The 16,912-nt window shown below is 50.8% G+C and overlaps 1 long non-coding RNA gene across 1 annotated transcript in view; it reads right to left on the bottom strand.

The window, feature by feature from the left end:
- Positions 1–9,087: 9,087 nt before the first annotated feature.
- LOC142929194 (uncharacterized) overlaps positions 9,088–16,912 on the bottom strand; it is a 31,488-nt gene continuing 23,663 nt past the window's right edge. Inside the window, exon 2 of the long non-coding RNA XR_012945413.1 lies at positions 9,088–10,467. This is a non-coding gene — a long non-coding RNA (uncharacterized LOC142929194). The remainder of the gene's footprint in view (positions 10,468–16,912) is intronic.

Here is a 16,912-nt window from a genome sequence, read left to right on the forward strand (position 1 = left end):
GTGTCTGCGTGTCTGTGTGCCTGCGAGTCTGCGAGTCTGTGTGTCTGTGTGTCTGCGAGTCTGCGAGTCTGCGTGTCTGCGTGTCTGTGTGCCTGCGTGTCTGTATGCGAGTCTGCGTGTCTGTGTGTCTGCGAATCTGCGTGTCTGCGTGTCTGTGTGCCTGCGTGTCTGTGTGTCTGCGAGTCTGCGTGTATGCGTGTCTGTGTGTCTGCGTATCTGTGTGTCTGCGTGTCTGCGAGTCTGTTTAGGCTATACGGGGGATCTTTGTCTTTGTTGTTGCCAGTAGGGAGCGGTCGTGGTGTAGCGGTTAGCACGCTGCCCTCCGAACCCGTTGACCAACGTTCGATTTCCTCTCATGGCCAACACCAGTGCCGATTAGCTGAACCGGCTATGGGCCTCCCCTAGGTCGAATAAGCCTTGGAATGATCAAGGCGGCCGGGCATGGTGCTTGCCACTAGGTGGTTGCTCACTACCCTTCCCCGAATAGTCTGTCAAGGCTCTAAAGGGGACCTGTGTTTTCATGTATATCTGTGTTGCTTGTGTTTTACAATAACAAGTGTTATTGTAATAACAAGTGTTATTGTAAAACATTGTGGTCTGCGCTCTTTCAAATGAGGACGAATAGCAAAACTCTACGAACTCTCTCTATTGAAGCCCTCCCATGTCGAGCAGACCTCAACATTAGCATTGATCTCCTGAACAAGCAGCCATTCGCAATAGCAGAATAGTCGGTACGTGTATATCGGGTATACGTATAGACTTAAATCTTTCGTCGACAATTTCAAGTATGCGAGTCACGGGCCACCGACACACAGAGGCGTTAATCACAGACGCCTCTTTAATAATCATCAAGATGCTGTAATGGGAAAACTGGGGTATGTAAATTGGCAGTAATCTGCGGCTTAGAATCACCAAATTGGACTGGAAGGGTGTAAGCAAACTACGGGGGCCGATTTCGACATGCGGTGTATCATCAATGTGAGCAGACAGACACTGATGAGACGCTGCACACTGAAGCCGGTACAAGGTTTGCTAGCACACAATCAATGCTGATGAGTCTACGCACTCCCAGAAGGCCGTGAAGGCCTATGATTTGTGTAAACAAAACACAGCATTTGTTCATGTGAACAGACAGATATGGCTCCTGGAGGACCCGGTATCCTGGTCCTTAGTACAGACACAGAGACATGGTATCCTGTATAGCGTTTAAATATTTTTTTGGGTAAGCGCTGCTAGCGAGCAGCATCTATGAAGGCCGGCACGGCACACGAGGGGATGGGTGGCCAGCACCAGGCCCAGCCGCCTTTGTCTCCCCAGTGGCGATGTTTACACACCGCACAAGGTATTCATTTGAGCCTGAGTCGAACTAGGAGAGGCCCAGGACCGGTTCAGATAATCGCCACTGGTGTTGGCCTTCATTGGGAGTCGAACCTGGATCACCGGATTCGTAGCGCAGCACGCTAACCGCTGCACCACCGCTCCAGGTACACCCAGCAACTACCGCCATTCCCCACTCGGTGACAGTGACGTTTGTGCCAGGCTAAGTGCACTTTAAGGCCACGTGAAATGTCGATCGCCCGCTGGCAGGTCACGGGACAAACTCAGGTGGTGCCATGGGTTGACTGACTGAGATGACTGGCCGATGCACCACCTGTGTCGCCTACTGCTCAAACTTGCTCTGTTTTAGCCGCCCGGTGCTCTGCTCGTTGTTGTGAGCGTCCCTCCTCTGCTCTCCTCACACAATCCAGCCGAGTTAAACTTAGGATGGATCACCGGCAGGGCCAGCCTAAATTCTTCTAATTGGTAAAGATCTTCCATGGGGGGGGGGGTCCACGTTTCGCAAGGATAGAGAAGGGAGGGTATGACAGTGGCCGGGAATACCCGAAGCTTCGTGTGGAGCGACAGACGAGATAGCTTCCACACAGCGTTACGCCTCCGATGAAAAGATAATGCCCCTCGACTGATTCGGAATGAGACCTCTGCTGTCAAACCGGAGGTGGTCAAAAGCACACACGCACACGTGCACGCACACGCACATCTAAAGATACATTCTGCAGGAGCAGACCGTCTGTTCGGCATGACGGACAGACGACAGACCGCTGCGTTAGGTGTCAATCGACAGCTCACGACCTGCGGAATCTGCGAAAAATAACAGTTTGTCAAGAAACTAATTAACAAAAGAGAGATAATTAAAACACGTAATTGCGCAGCTTCCGGAAGGAGAAGAATGAAGTAAAAAAAAATCTGGAGGCGTCTTCCAGAACCAGAGAAAAGGTCACCCAAGGTGAAACACAAAAAAAACATCTTCTAGAGCACGGAGAGATCATGCGAACCGGGGAAGAGAGAAATGTATCTTCAAGGACTTATTGTGGACGTTGCTTTTCACAGGTCGCCTTGATCCACATCAAGTCTCCCTTCTGGAAGAGCCTCCCGCGCACACCTAACCCCCCCCCCCCTGCAAGACGGAGCGAGCGAGCGAGCGAGCGAGCCGACGATAACCTTGACAGGAAGCAACATTCTGAGAGTGTCTTCCACAGGGTGTATCGGTCCCGCCCCCCGCACGTCTCCTCGATCACCGTTGCTCTTCACAAACTGCTCCGTACACCGAAGTCAGATCTTCTGCAAGGCAAAGTGAGCATCAACAACAACAAGCGCCATTCGCCACTAAGTGGCGGTGACGTCACCACGGCGCTTGTGCCAGGCTAGGTGCACGTTGAGGCCACGTGAAGTGTCGAACGCCCGCTGGTAGGAGGTCACGGGGCAGAACCAGCAGGTGCCGTGAGTCGACTGACTGAGATGACTGGCCAATGCACCACCTGTGCCCCCTACTGTGCCAGGCTAGGTGCAGGAGGTCACGGGACAGACCCTGCAGGTGCCATGAGTCGACTGACTGAGATGAGTGGCCGATGCACCACCTGTGCCCCATACTGTGCCAGGCTAGGTGCAAGAGGTCACGGGACAGACCCTGCAGGTGCCATGAGTCGACTGACTCAGATGACTGGCCGATGCACCACCTGTGCCCCCTACTGTGCCAGGCTAGGTGCAGGAGGTCACGGGTCAGACCCAGAAGGTGCCGTGAGTCAACTAACTGAGACGACTGGCCGATGCACCACACACACGCCCACGCGCGGAAGGAGGATAACTCACCGAAGGAAGATCATGTTTTAAATTATCTTCCACGCATCCTTATTGATCCACCTTGTTTGTGTCTTCTGGGACAGCTGCGGCCTTCACAAAGCCACTTTACCTCCGCCTCCGATCTCCGGGAAGACGGAGAGAGCAAAAAACCGAACGGACGGATGAACAATTGCAGAGGATAGGGATATCATCGCTGTCAACCCATACGGTTTACCCGTATTGTTGTAGAGGGAAATTTAGTTTTCAGATCCACATGGTGTACAGCTGTTTCAATACTGGCAAAACATATTTTTTTGTCTATTTGTTTGTGTTTCTCCCTTGTGATGGGACTTTGTAGGATGAACGTTGAAATTTATAAGGGGCAAGGGGTGACCAATAAGATCTGAATTGGTCTGTAATAATGTAGGGCACTGATAAAGAGCTGACAGGTTTGCAACTACACTTTACTATCAACTACACGATACACTACACTACTATACACTACTATACACTACACTACTACATGCCTATCAACCCATAGTCGTGTACAAGGAAATTGAGTTTTCAGGTCCATACGGCGTACAGCCGTTTCAATACGGGCAAACATGTTTTTGTCTATTCGTGTTATAGTAATAGGTTTTACCCTTTTAACTGGCACAAAATAGGGTAAAACCTATTATTATATCTTGTTACTGGCAAAGGAGGTCTCATAAAATAAGGTGTTAATTTGATCTAATAATGTAGGCACTGATAAGGGGTTGACAGGTATGGGATATTGTGGAGGTGATGTTCCACGTGTCCCGATGATCCACCCTGAGTCTCGCAGAAGTGAGATTCCCTTCACAAACCAAACCACGTTGCTCTTCTCTGTACGTCTCCCTCGGGTCCTGCACAGGTGTGTCTACCGTTCCCTGACCAAACAATTGCAGGTACTGTATTGTTTGGGCAAATATTCCCATGCTGAAAAATTATCTGCACAGCAGCAGCAGTAACAATCGTTGCTCCCAAATGCAAGAACCTCGCTCAAGCCCAAATACTTGAGCGAGGTTTTCCTGGCTAAACAAGCGTGATGATAATAATCATTGTAATAGTAACAACTACTTCACTGTGTCGGGTGTCACTCGCCAAGCCATTAACCTGCAGATTTCAGGAAACGCAGCAGTGCTTACAATAAAAATTACTCAGCAACAACAGACGATGGATTATTATCCCCACTCTAAGAGAGGAGGAGGATGATGATGATGATGGGACAGGGGAGAGGGGTCGATGGGGTGAGGCGGGGCAGAAAGTGGGAGAAGAGGAGTAGGGGAGGAGAGGTGGGGGGGGTGGAGGGGAGGTACAAACGCCGTGTGGCGTTAACAGATTGTTGGGGCAAGAACCACGCCCGGCCGCACCAGGTCCCTCTCATTTGAGGCCGAGTCGACCTAGGGGAGGACCGGCTCAGAGAATCGTGATTCGTGGCACGGCGCGCTGCACCATAGAACGCGCACTCTTCACGTGCATATGCACACTGACACACTCACAAGGCCACGTGCTGAAGCGGCCAGCCAGCAGTGTTCGCACGCGCGCGCAGCACTCCCTACATACATTAAACGGCTCGCTATGAATAGGCTGCTGAGCAAAATCTCTCTAATGCGGTATCGCGGTTGTTAACGAGCTGTCCGCAGCCTAATTGAGTGAATCGCATCGACTGTTGCGAGCGTTTAAAGTGGAACGCCGTCGCCATCGCTACAAACAAGGCAACAGGGCGAGTTCTCATAAACAAACACGCAGGGAGACAGACACACACACAGACACTTATACAGACACTCATACAGACACTCATACAGACAAAGATCCCCCGTATAGCCTTAACAGACTGTAGGGGCAAGTGCTGTTAGCGAGCACCTATGAAGGCCGGAACGGTACACGAGGGGGTGGGTGGCCAGCACCACGCCCGACCGCCTTTGTCTCCCCAGGGGCAATGTTTTTATCCACCGCACCAGGTACTCATTTGAGGCTGAGTCGACCTAAGGGAGGCCCAGGACCGGTTCAGATAATCGTCACTGGTGTTGGCAGTGCGCTAACCGCTACACTACCGCTCCCCACCATACAGACACACACACATAGAGACACACACACAGACACGCATACAAACACTCATACAGACGGAAACATACAGACACACATACATACAGACAACAACAACCGCCATTCGCCACTAAGTGGCGGTGACGTCACCACGACGCTTGTGCCAGGACATGTGCACCTTGAGGCCACGTGGAGTGTCGAACGCCCGCTGGAAGGAGGTCACGGGGCAGACCCAGGTGCCACGGGTCGACTGACTGAGATGACTGGCTGATGCACCACCTGTGCCCCCTACTGTGCCAACCTGCTGTGCTTTAGCCACCCGGCGCTCCGCTCGTTGTTGTGAGCGTCGCTCCTCCGCCCTCCGTTGTTGTTGGAGGGCGACTACCTCCAACTGCCCAGTAGCGTCCTTCACGAGCCTCCTCCACAGAGGCCGATCTTGACACCGCTGGTATCAGTCATCGGCAAGTCCACCCAGCTCCACGTCCTCCTGTACCACATCACTCCATCTCTTCTCTAGCCCGTGCTACGCCCGTTTAGCCCCCTCGATCCAGCTGAACAAAAGCTGTTTCGGCATACGGTGGCTGAGCATGCGGGCTACATGACCCAGCCATCGCAGCCTTGCCCGCTAGAGGGGCTCACCGATGGGACCTTGCCCAGATCTTTCAAGGATTTGTGAGCTCAGACACACACAGATACACACACACATACACACACAGACACATACATACGCTACATACAGACATACACACATACAAAGACCCCCCCATATAGCCTTAACAGACTGTTGGGGCAAGTGCTGTTAGCGAGCACCTATGAAGGCCGGCATGGCACACGAGGGGGTGGGTGGCCAACACCACGCCCAGCCGCCTTCGTCTCCTTAGTACAGACATACATACACCCATACAAGCACTCATACATGGACACATACAGACACACACTCATACACGCAGACACACATACATACAGACAGATACATAGGTACATACAGACACGTACACGCAGACAGACACACATACAGACAAATAAACACAGACACATAGACACAGATACAAATACAAAGATTGCCCGTATAGCCTTAGCAGACTGTTGGGGCAAGTGCTGTTAGCGAGCACCTATGGAAGGTCGGGACTGCACACGAGGGGGTGGGTGGCCTGCACCACGCCCCCCCCACACGCACTGACACACAACAACAACAACAACAACAACCGCCATTCGCCACTAAGTGGCGGTGACGTCACCACGACGCTTGTGCCAGGCTATGTGCACCCTGAGGCCACGTGAAGTGTCGAACGCCCGCTGGCAGGAGGTCACGGGGCAGACCCAGGTGCCACGGGTCGACTGACTGAGATGACTGGCTGATGCACCACCTGTGCCCCCTACTGTGCCAACCTGCTGTGCTTTAGCCACCCGGCGCTCCGCTCGCTGTTGTGAGCGTCGCTCCTCCGCCCTCCGTTGTTGTTGGAGGGCGACTGCCTCCAACTGCCCAGTAGCATCCTTCACGAGCCTCCTCCACAGAGGCCGATCTTGACACCGCTGGTACCAGTCATCGGCAAGTCCACTCAGCTCCACGTCCTCCTGTACCACATCACTCCATCTCCTCTCTAGCCCGTGCCGCGCCCGCCTAGCCCCCTCAATCCGGCCAAACAAAAGCTGTTTCGGCATGCGGTGGCCGGGCATGCGGGCTACATGACCCAGACATCGCAGCCTTGCCTGCCGGAGGAGCTCACCGATGGGACCCTGCCCAGATCTTTCAAGGATTTGTGAGCTCCTCACACAATCCAGTCTGGTTAAACCCAGGATGGATCGTAGGCAGGCCAGCCTAAATGTTTCTAACCGGCGAAGATGTTCCATTCGGGGGGTCCACGTTTCGCAAGCATAGAGAAGGGAGGGAATGACCGTGGCCGAGAAGACCTGAAGCTTAGTGCGGAGCGACAGACCAGGTAGCTTCCACACAGCGTTACGCAACCGATGAAAAGATATTGCCGCTCGACTGATTCGGAGTGAGACCTCTGCTGTTAAACTGGAGCCAGTCATAAGCACACTGCCCAGGTATGGGAAACTCTCCACTCTCTCCACAACTGCCCCATCACCGATTGGGAGTTGTGGTGGTGGAGTGTCCGATGGTACAAAATACCCAGGCAGGTGCTTAGTTTTGGTGGGGCTGATGGTAAGGCCCCACCTCTTAGTGGCATGCTCCAGTCTCAGCAGCAGCGTCTCCAACTCCTCCTCTGACTGAGCAGCTATTACCAAGTCATCAGCATACATAACGTGGTTGAGCAATAGGGAGCCATCCCTTGACCGCACCCGGGCATCGATTAGCCTCCCATTATATCTGTACCATATGGAGATTCCCCCGGTACAGCTATTGAAGGCTTCACGAACTACGTGGTCAAAATAGATGTTAAATAATGTGGGAGCCAAAGGACATCCCTGTCGCACCCCAAGGTGTACAGGGAATGGCTCTGACTCCCGGCCACGTAGTTTTACCCGGGCCCGCTCACCATCATGAAGGTCCTTAATGATCGTGAGCAGAGGGTCAGGTACTCCAAAAGCACGAAGAACGACCCAGAGCCCAGGCCTACTGATGGTATCATAGGCCTTGACCAGGTCAATAAAGCAGAGATGTAGGTCACACACACAGTTACAGACACACACGACACGCACACACACGCAGGCGCACAGAGCCCCTCACTTAATGTGATTAAGTGACCGCTTAAGTGTGATTAAAATGCACGGCAGACAAGAGAGACTCGGCACCCAGGGCACGTCGCGCCTCCAGCCCCATCACCTACAAAGCGCTCATTCATGCACTCACTGATTCACCCGTTCACTCATTCATTCACTCGTTCATTCACTGACTCATTCACAAATAAATTCACTCTTTTAATTACTCGTTCAGATTAATTCGCCCCATTCATTAATGTACAATTTCAGTCATTCTCTTGTTCACTCAATCATACATTATTTCACTAATTAACGCTTTCATGAATCCATTCCCTCGTTAACTAATTCACAGATTCAATCACTTATTAATTAACTCACCAATTCGTCCACTCATAACCACGTGCATTCACTAATTCACTCGCTCACACACACACACTCACGTACATATATACACGGTCATTCACTCACTAATTCACTCGCTCACACAGACACTCACATACATATATACACGGTCATTCACTCACTAATTCACTCGCTCACATACACACACATACATATATACACGGTCATTCACTCACTAATTCACTCGCTCACATACACACACTCACATACATATATACACGGTCATTCACTCACTAATTAACTCGCTCACATACACACACTCACACATATATACACAGTCATTCACTCACTAATTAACTCGCTCACATACACACACACAAATACATATAAACAGGATCATTCACTCACTTCCCCAAACACTCCTGAACAGGCACACGGACACTCTCACAGACTCACTTCTAAACAATCACGACGGACCACCCTCTGGCGAACAAAGTGGCGGGCAGTGCCACTGCATGGCGCCTTCCGTTCGCCGCTTGTTGCACAGCTTCACGATTCGAAACCAACAGCAGTCCGCCATGGGAGAGGCACTCATCCAGCGGTGGATAGACGCAAAGGGATTGACTTGCAATGGCCCAATAATCTCGACTGGTGCTCGATATGTGGCTGGCGAGACGAGAGCCGGGTGGTGGTGGTGGTGGAAAGCGGTGAAATCGACGAGACGGAGGCGTCCGTGCCCCCCTGCACCTCACGTGTTATCCCTGACATGGCATTTTGGCAAACATTGCTATTTAATACCCCAATCCGCGACTGTTGCACACAACTGTCGAGCGTTCGCTCGATATCCATTCGGCCATCAGCGACCCCCAGAACAACACACGCGTTGTGTCACGATACAATTATAGATTTATTGAATTATTTTCATGTTTCCGTCTTTCTTGCTACACGTCTGGAAACACAGGGAATACAAGAACGAGCAATTCTCCCAAATGCCAGTAGCATCATCATCATCAACAACAACATATCCCTTTCCAAAATCCAAGTGAGCATTTTTTGTTGTTTTGAGAGAGTGCAACCTGACCGGGAGTGTGGCCATGAAACATTCGATGGCGAGAAACGCTCACTGACCACCGCCTCACTGCCATCTGCGAATCTCAAAGTAATCGATATCGAGTGAATAACAGCGAGCGCGCAGCAATGTGCGTTTGGAAAATGCGAAGAGAGGCGCCAAACGGGAGACTCGCTGCGGGCACGTCCATCCATCCGTCGGCGTCGGCAGCAGGTCCAGAGGTCGATCGCCAGCCGAGTGCCAGCACTTCCCACGACTGCATCCGCCTTTGTCTTCCTCTTGCCGCCTTAGATTGTCCCGAGGAGGAGGGGGTGGTGGTGGTGCCACCCCGTGAGCTTCACGCGGCCTCGCTATGCCTCGCCCTTTCAACATCCCATTATTTCTCACGCTTCTTTCGTCCACATCTTTTCGTCTCGTCGACATCCTCCCGAAACACCGAACCTGAAATGCTTCTTTCTTTCAGATGGGTTCCTGTCGCGGTGTCCAAAGTCTCGCATCACGACAGTCCCATCGACGACAGTCGCCTCCTTATCACTCGGTTACCGCTACTGCCGTGGCTACCGTTCCCTGTGAACTTAACACGTTGATTCCTCGACCCCTTTGTTGATCGTTTCGTCTGCATATCACAACAAGACGCTCACTCTCCCACTCGCTCAACCAATCACTCAACCCATCACCCACTCGCCACACTGCAGGCCACACCACTCCTCTCTACGCTTCTCGTTCCGTCGGTATCGCGAGACTTCGTAATTTCCTCCCTTCATCATCATCATCGTCATCTCTTATTCTCAATCTTTTATAATAACTAAACCTCGCTCAATAAAAAAAAAGTGTTACGCTCTTACCTATGACAACTCCAAAAGTGCTGTTTGTCGCCGGCTGCTTGATGTTTTGGCATGTGGTCAGCACTCTGTGCTTTATGTATACTGTATATATATTAAAAGAAAAACTAAAGCAAAGATACAATCGAAGTGGAGCGTTCACCCTGTAACCCAGCACGGCCGGCCTTTGCCATTCTAAAGCTTCTCTCGACATCGCCCGCCCCCCACTTCCTTATTAGTTTTTGCCCTCGGCTACAGGGAAAGGAATCCACTCACTTGCTCTCGATCTCGTTCCCCTCCGATGGCGAGCTCACAGCGCTTTGCTCAACCCTCCTTACGCGTTGTTTAGGGCGCATCGCTCCTCGGCCTTTTGCTCTCTAAACTCTGCTCGCACGCAAGTTTGGTGTCACGATGGAGACAAACAGAATGTGATTTTTCTTGGAGGTGGAATCCATGCGTGCGCGATCGCATGTGTTAGGAATAATCGAAATCTGTTCCGTATTTGTTTGGGTGCTTTATGCACGATTCATTGTCGGGAAAACGGCGTCGCTGATTATGGTTCCTGCAGTCGGACGCGGTGACACAGTGGGGGTTGTGCTCGACAATGAACGTTCCGGATCGCCCCCCCCCCACCATAGGAATGTGTAATTTCTACAAATTGGCCCGGAAGCAACATTGGTGATTATACCCCGGGACCGACATTGGAGATTATATCTGACCCATCACTTTGAGCGTAGAGACCTCGTGTTATACTCCAACCGATATCACGCTTTGCCTGCCTTCAATCAGTTTTTGCACAAGACACCATGGGAGGCAAATTACTCGGTTAACCGATAACGGAGACATTTGTTTTATAATCTACACTTAAACACGGAGAAATATAGGAACTGAGAACTTCATACGGCTGTTTAATACGTAGTAGGGCTTTCGCTACCAATATCATCCATAATCAAGGGTTTTTTGGATTAGATCGACACAGCCAATTAGTAGGTATAAGAATAGGTTTTACCAAATTTTTTGCAAGGAATCACGTCTGCATTAACCACGCAGTTAATGCAGACATGATTCCTTGCAAAAAGGTTTAAGTTTGGTGTTTTAACATCTTAACACCTGTTTTTTATTGCCAGAAAGGGTAACACCCATTCTTATATTTTGATACTGGCAAGGGAGGTCCCACGATCAATTAGTGAGGTTTGTTACGTAAACAAAACTTGCCACGTGGTTACTACTTCAGCACACCGGCGTGTTGGAGATTAGCGCTCCCACGAGTGGACTCCCTTCCACCAGCAGTGCCTTCGAGCAAGCACTTGCGGGGTTGCACGGTTACCTCCACCGCATAGAACTTTAGGCTGACACACAGCCCGACGTGTAAAGCCAACCTCCGGGCCATACTTTTTGCGATCCCAAATTCTAATTAGATTTGGAATTTTTGCCGTTTTACATTTTGAAAGTATAGACTCCACTCTCTTGTGGGTGCGTGGTGTGCCACATTTTAGCTTTCTCGCCTTACCAGAACACTATTAGAATTTACATCAGTCAGTCAGTCATGATCCTCTAAAGTCTAAATATATCACATATGTATACATTATGTAAATGTGCGTCTATGTATATTGTATTTGTATATATGCAGCAACTCAACAACGCAAATAAAGCATTTTGAAAATTAACCTCGCGCAGATCGCAAGAGCTCATAAGTTCCCGGCAAGAGCAGCATTAAATATTCAACATGAATAATATTGATGCCTGTGGGCGATCTTTAAGGGCCGTATTAGGATTTAATATATTTTGTTTAAGGGGAGGGAAGGAAGGAAGGCGATGGTGAGAGCAAGCGATATTGTGCTGGGAGTCTTGCACATTTGACGATTACAAGGTTTCTTCAAGGTTAACAGTTTTTTTTTTAATCCGAAGTACGGATGCCACTTTATCCACTGTTGACCAAACATCGTGCTCAGGCAGACTGAGTCTATCAAACCCATGCCATTAACTGGAATAGAGTTCAAAACGAGACCGGTACCAGATCTCGGTACAAATACATTCTTACCACCCAAACACGGATGCCGATTCCCGAACACAGATGCAGATTCCCGAACACAGATGCCGATTCCCGAACACGGATACCGATTCCCGAACACGGATACCGATTCCTAAATACGAATGCCGATTCACAAACAGATATGCCGATTCCCGAACACAGATTCCGATTCCCAAACACGGATGCCAATTTTCGGACTTTCTGGGTCAAACGCAGAGGGTAAACCCAAGCAAGTGGCAACCTCAGTCGGCACCTCCGATTAACATGGTTGGCGACGTACGGTGCGAATGAAATTCAACATACGTACACATACTCCCAAAGGGGGATGCTCACCGTGATGTAATGGTTGCCACACTGGGCTTGCAATCCAGAGAAACGACGAGGCAGTCGTGGCCCGGTGCATTCGCACCGCCTCCACACTGGTGCACAACGTTGGGAGGAGGAATCAGAATCTTTGTTTAGACTGAAGGAATCCGATGAGCTATGAAGCTCTTTTTTTCCACAGATGTCCAGTTAGGGGCGCGTCAGAACGTCACGACAACAAACTTAACAAAGGCAACACGATTGGAGTGCAAAGTCTAGGAAAGGTAAACAAGTCACAAACATAAATAAATAAACTGAAACTAAACAATGTTTTATTTTACCAGCTAAGGCCCACTGACCTTCACAGGTCGGAAGCGAGCTGGCCACAAATGATAACTCAACGAAGTGGCCTATCATTTGTAAATGTGTATGAGGGTTGGGCCCCTCTGTGAAGATAGCTCGTAAAAATTTGTATCTCCCGTCACCCTTCCAAGCGCAGTACGCTCGTGCCTATCTTCATTATCACTGCGCTGTGTCTCAAGGGACGCGCGGTCACCACGAGGAGCTTCTCTGAGACGCGGAGGCACTTGGGAGGCATTCGGGGCCAGGCCTGGGTGAGCGTGGGTGGGGGGGGGGTTGCCCATATCTCTCGGCGTTTTCTCAGATTTCTCTGAAATGTTTCGAAATCTTTAAACGTAAGGCTGAAAGGCAAACACGATCTTTTTTGCACACGGCTGGAATGTGGTAATCCTTCATTGTAGCTACACTCATTCTGTTCTACTACCCCTCGTATCCAAAGACAAAGCCCCCCCCCCCCCCCCGTATAGCCTTAACCGACTTTTGGGGAAAGTGCTGTTAGCGAACACCTACGAAGGCCAGAACGCTGCACGAGGGGGTGGATGGCCAGAATCACGCCCCACCATCTTTGTCTCCCCAGTGGCGATGCTTACAGATCGCTCCAGGTACTTATTTGAGGATGAGTTAACCTAGGGGAGGCCCATCACCGGTTCAGATAATCGTCACTGGTTTTGGTGGCCGTGAGCGGGAATCGAACTCGGGTCAACGGATTCGTAGCGCAGCGCAGCGCTCACCACTACACTCCCGCTCCTCGCATATCCACACACACGCCTGCGCTGTTGGTGTGATGGACAAATTGGCATGTACGGGGAGAACATACCACCTGCGGTTACCATTGTGGTTTCACAAGCACTCTGATGCCAAACAGGTGTGAACTTCACCTGCATGTCTCCTTCTTTCTCCTCCTCCCATCCATCATGTCCACGACCCATCCACCAACCTACCATTGTCACCACCACCATAATCATCATCATCACCGGCATCAAGCTGCATTCACTCACAATGACCTGATTGTGCTTGCAAAAACGCAGTTTACTGTGCATGTGGTGGTGTAATGGTAAGCCGGCTGGACATGCAATCCATTGGGGTCAAGTGTGGAAGGGTCCGCCAAATAATACCGCTCGAGAGGAAGCCCTTCTGCCAGCAGTGGCGTGATAGCGCTGTCGCAGGCCTGCGCCTTTACCAACCTTTACTTTTGAATCTACCACACGCAATGCAACTCTGCTCAAGGCATCGAAGGGGCGACACAGATCATTGTTGTTGGCTGCGTGCCGCACGGGCAAATTCCACATTCCCATGATGTGGGCCAGGTTGTCCACAATATGCACGTGTGTGTGTGCACAACCCTTCGTCAATCCACTGCTGGATGAGGGCCTTCTCCGCGCCCCTCCCCCCGCCATGCGCGTTGTGGGGGGGGGGGGGGGGGGGTGACCATACTTCACCACCGCTGATCAGGTTGGTCCAGGCAGGGAACGTAGATGTTTGATCATTATGACGCACAATGGTTAATTTTCACTGCCGTCTGTTTAACAGTGTAACCCTGCCGCAGCCTATCGTCATCCAGCCTATAACATCCTTGCACGTGCAAATGAGCAAGTTGAATGATTTGTCAAGCATCTGCATAGCATATTGATGCAAACTCAGTGATCGAGTCCAGAAACAATTGCGGCCGTGCGTATGGTAGCAATATGTTCAGGAGCTGTCACTGTCGATGTCTGCTGCTGACCAAGCCGTGAGGGCTCCATCAGAGAGTTCGTGGAGTTTTGCTATTCGTCCTCAATTTAAGGAGCGCCGATTTGCAGTGATTTGTTGTACGTATGGTCCATAGTTTGGGTTGAATGGCCACGGTCGCGCTATCGTGGCTGGAGTCTCTAATTTTCCACTCGTGAAGAAGATGCGCGCATCAGGCCTGCCGATGTTCTGATGTGGCGGTTGATGGTTGTGCCACCGCCAGCGTGTTCGAGGAGGAGAAGCAGTGCCAAAGCCAGGAGGTATGATGATCTTTGGGTGTGTGGGGTGTTTATTCTGGACGTCCGTGTTATGAGGCACAAGAAGTAGCGATAAGAAGGGGGAGACAGGAGGGAGATTCCGCGAGCCCTGCGAAGACGACCTCACTCTTAATATTCTTTGTGCAAAGCGTGCCCCCACACGTGCCAGATCACAGCCTATTAAATAGCGAAATCACCTTAACCACAGGGATTAGGCTGTACAAACTCGGTATAAAAATAGCGTTGCCTTAAGCCTACACCTACTCGTCTCACCGTCTGGGCAGCGCATCGAACTGCGTGCCAACAGAGAGTCGGTTATTTGAACTCGAGAGTTTAACGTCAAATGTTTAAAACGCAGCAGCAACTTTACTCTGTTCGAGTTGCAGTGTCCGTCTGTTGCTCACGCTGGGGGGTGAGTGTCTTCCTGCTCAACCGAGCACTCAGCCGTTCTTGCGTCAATTTGGTGGCCCTGAGCCGGTGATGGAAATTCCACATTCCCATGGCGAGCACCGGCCCATCTCATATGACGACTGCTGACCTCATTGTGAACGTTGTATTGGTATTACGTATGTGAATTAGACGTGGAATGACGCACCACCCAGACAGCCATTCGATTCGTTGTCACTATTCAGGGGTTGCAGTTGGAATCAAGAATACAAATCTTCTTGATCTCGGTTTTAACCATCTCGTTTGTATTGTTTTATCGTTTTTCCTTTTCCCTCTCTCTCGTATGCACAGCGTTATGGCTGCATCGGCCTAAGCGTAACAGCAGCACGTGATGTGCGCGCAAGGTGGGGATTCGATCCTCGCTCCCCGCGTATCGCGAGCTTAAATCTCAACGTTAATCGATGAATCTCTGCCGCGTCACCGCGGGTTGGAACCATTCAATGCAACCACGCCCCGTCAACCGGCGATTGAATGAATTGTGATTCACGGCCACGGTTCTAATCCAAGGGTAAAATCGTCTTGTCTGTGCCGCTGCGGTGAATTATAGCACCTCCGATGGCTGCAGTTGATTCGATGCCACCGATTAAACATCAGCCAGGCGTGATCAGGAGCTTCCGTGTGACCGTGAACCTTTGTACGTGTGAACAACGTGTGGAGCAAACACGAAGGGTACAGACCATCTCCCTTGGATTAGAAGACGCTCTTTGCGTCTTATAAAAATACAAAAATTGGGAGTGTGTCTCATGTCCCACTCCCCCCCCTACTGTGAGGTCAGGGGGAGGGGGGTCGCAGGGGGGGGGGGGAGTTGGTGGCAGAACCCTGGAAAATATTCCGTGATAAATTAAGCCCTGTACGTATGCATGTTCAGATTATATTTAGATGACTGTATTTGGCTGCTATAAATGTCCGCACGATAAGCCACTTCGTTGGGCTGTCATTTGTGGCCAGGTCGCTTCTGAAAAAGAAGCTAATAGCCCAGTAGGCCTTACCTGGTAAAATAAAAAAATAGTTTCGTTTTATTTGTATTATTTTCTTACCTTTCCTATACTTTGCATTCCTATCGTGTTGTTGTTCTGTTTGTTGTTGCAACGTTCTGACCCGCCCCTACTGGACATCTGTGAAAAAGAGCTTCATAGCTCATCGGATTCCTCCGGTATAAATACAGATTTTGATCCTGATGTGTTTTTTATGCACGTAGAGAGTGAGCGCGCATCCACGCACGGAGCTCCGCGATCTCCATCCGTGATGCATGAAAGAGTGCGAGGTGAAGGGGTGGGGGGCAGAGTGGGGGGGGGGGGGTGGGCAGGAGTGGCTCGATACGTGATGCACGCACACAGCCCTGACCAAGACCCAGACCCAGCCATAGACGTCGTGTCAATCCATAGAAGTGTAAACAGAGACCCGTCCGCATAGACATCGACTTAGACATCACTGCTGCAGACCCAGCGGTAGACCGATACCCGAGAGAAACGGATAGACAAAGAAACAGATGTGCACCCACATATGCACCCAAAGACAAAGATCCCCGCCTGGGGCAATTGCTATCAGTGACCACCTATGAAGGTCGGAAAGGCACACGAGGGGGTAGGTGGCCAGCACCACGCCCAGCCGCCTTTGTCTCACTTTGACACACCGCACCAGGTACTGATTTGAGGCTGAGTCGAACTAGGGGAGGCCCAGGACCGGTTCAGATATTGGTCGC

Source organism: Petromyzon marinus, chromosome 26 (genome assembly GCF_048934315.1).
Source record: "Petromyzon marinus isolate PM22_M1 ecotype Great Lakes invasive population chromosome 26, UKy_Petmar_22M1.pri1.0, whole genome shotgun sequence".
NCBI classification, from domain to species: Eukaryota; Metazoa; Chordata; class Hyperoartia; order Petromyzontiformes; family Petromyzontidae; genus Petromyzon; species Petromyzon marinus.